The sequence below is a fragment of the Tamandua tetradactyla genome, chromosome 3, assembly GCF_023851605.1.
Source record: "Tamandua tetradactyla isolate mTamTet1 chromosome 3, mTamTet1.pri, whole genome shotgun sequence".
Taxonomy (NCBI): Eukaryota; Metazoa; Chordata; class Mammalia; order Pilosa; family Myrmecophagidae; genus Tamandua; species Tamandua tetradactyla.
Window position 1 is genome coordinate 195,012,828 of NC_135329.1, and position 2,714 is coordinate 195,015,541.

A 2,714-nucleotide genomic window follows, 5' to 3' on the forward strand; every position below is an offset into this window, starting at 1 on the left:
GAGTCATAGCCCATATCCCCTAAACCTCCTCTGAGCCCTGAATGAAGAAAAGGATACACTGGCCCCAGCCCTTGACACTTGGGGAGGAAGGGAAAGTGACACTGCCCAGCGCCCAGACCACCCTGGAGGGAGAAGCTGCCCCACAGCCTTCCAACTGATCTGCTGCTGTGGAGATCAATGCTGTCTGGAGCCTAAGGCTGCCCACCTGACATCTGCTACTGCCCTTGGCCTGTGCATGTGCCTTGTGGACCATGCAGCTGGAGATAAAAGTGGCCCTGAACTTCATCATCTCTTACTTTTACAACAAGCTGCCTGGGGCCGGGCAGACCTGTTTGGAGAGGAGCTAGAGTGGCTCTTGAAAAATAATTTTGAAGGCCACTGATACCCTGACAAGCTGCTGAAGGGCTTTGGCTTCTGCTGCTTCTTGGGGAGATGGAGGACTCCGTGGTGGAACTGGTTGCCAAGTGGAGCAACCTGGTAGTGGGACAACGTACCCGGGGAGCTGAGCTTCTGGATTGACCCTTTTGAAGTGTCTTACCAGATCAGTAAGAAGAGGACTGTGAAAATGCTGTATATGAATGACAGCGAGGGCTATGGCACCCCAGAGCTGGACAGGGAGATCAAGTGCAGCTTCAGCCCAGACACCCAGGTATGCCTGTCCTTGGCAGCTATGACAGCTCCTTGTCCAAGTCACTACTGCTATCCTTTGGCAAGTCACCCAACCCCACTTTCATCCTCCATTCTGCCCGGCCTATCACCTTTACCACCACCTCCTTTGCTGCCACCAGGTTTGGCTCCACCAAGATGAAGAAGGATGAGGGCTGTGAGTGGTGGTGGTGGTGGTAGGGTGGCCTGCAGTGAGGGAAGTGGCCCACAGTCACCACCACAGCAGCCTTGCCTGGCCTGCTCTCCTACCAACAATCTGCTGATGCACGAGAGCCTCCTTTTATCCATGTATTCCCTGAACTTCATCACGGCCAACCCAACCCCTCAATCCCAGCTCTCACTCAATGCCAAGGACTTCATGTGCAACCATGGTGGCTCGCCCAGCCTCTTCTTTAATGGAACTGATGACCAGAGCAGTGGCACCTCAGCCCCATTAGGGGGTAGTGGGGTAGCCACCTGCAGCAGCAGCAGCAGCAGCAGCTTAACCATGGCCCAGGTATTTGGAGGTGGTGCCAACAGCCTCTTCCTGGAGAAGATGCCCTTCAGAAGGCGTCAGGTATCATAGAACACCATGTAGTATCCCAGCCAGCTGTTCCAGCCTGATGTGCTGGTACCACCCCCACCCATGGACCCAGGGGTACCCAAGACCATGGAAGAGAGAAAGGAAAGAAAAGGCAAAACAAACAAACAAACGCACACACACACACACACACACACACAGAGGAAAGAAAAAAAATACAAAAAAAGGTTTCCAATCTTCTCACTCTCACTTCTAAAAAAAAAGATCTAGTTCAGGCATGGAGTGGGAGGGTTTTCCGAAGCACACACTCATGTTTAACTCAACCCCCTGCTGCTTTCCTGCCTGTTCCTTATTTATTTGGTTGGTTTGGGTTTTATATTTCTTTTTTTTTTTTACATGTAGTTTTCTCAATAACATCTTTAATTAGTGGCTCCCTATGCAAAGAATGGTCCAGCTGTGAATTACTGCCCCCTGCTCTCTCCCTCCCTTCTCCTTTCTCCCCTACCTCGTCCTCCACACGCCTGGTTTAGGATTATGTCCAAACTCACAGGGAAGGAAGAGCTGCAGCTGGGGCCTGACCCTCTTTGGAGAAGGGAGAGGTTGGCCTGAGTCACTGCCTCTGTCACCCTGTCACTTAAAGTCATCAGAACAGGCCTCACTCCAGCCCCCACTCCTCTCAGCCTCAGCAACTCTCCCCTAGAGCTGCTGCTGGTGACTGCAGGGCCGTTTGCATTCCCTCTAGCTGAATCCCTTTCACCTCTGTCCTATGGCCCCACCTGACTCAGACTGTCATTCATGGCCTGGAGAGAGCCAGACCTGGCTGTAAATAAGTGTGGCCTCTCCCACACAGCCTTTTCTTCCCTCTGAAGCTGTGGGCAGGGAGGTGGGGGCGTGTGTGAGTGTGTGTGCGTGTGCACGCGTGGTTTGCCATTCTGTTTTAAAGGCTTCCAAGCCCTAGGAAACCACCCCTCTGGGTGTGATTGTGGGTTGTATTTATTTATGTGTAGAGAGGTTGGGAAATGGAGCTGGGGCTGGGTTGTGAGTCCTTTTGTAGTGCGGTACAGACAGTGGGGTGAGACGGCAGTTAAGCCTGAGAGTCTCCCAGGGGAAAGCACCACACAAAGTACTGGTTTACAGACTGCGGCAGCATCTGTACTTTTTTTGGTTTTGGCTGAAAATTGGTACATTCTAAATGGCTGAGGAAACACCCAAGCTTCGGATGCCTAGGAGAAGTCCTGGCCTTTGACCCTCCTGTGATATGAACTTAGCCCCCAAGATGGGGGCTGCTCACCTAAGCACCTTGGGGATTGGGGTGGGAGAGGCAGGGAGGCAGGGTGGCAGATTTTGTCCTGTGCTATAGCAGGCAGACCGAAGCCTTGAATTGAGACTTTTGGTTTTTTGGTGGTAGATGTTCCATTTTAGTATCTGCATGCCCCTGCCTCTTTGAAAACTTCTTGATACCTCTCACCATCCCCTCTCATCGGCCTGACCCAGTGCTATGAGAAGCAGTCTCCTGGTCAGGCCGGGC

At 52.4% G+C, this 2,714-nt stretch overlaps 1 pseudogene; it reads left to right on the plus strand.

Moving 5' to 3' along the window:
• The first annotated feature begins 251 nt into the window (after window positions 1-251).
• Window positions 252-1,231, plus strand: LOC143675870 (protein Tob2-like; annotated as a pseudogene).
• The last annotated feature ends 1,483 nt before the right edge of the window (window positions 1,232-2,714 follow it).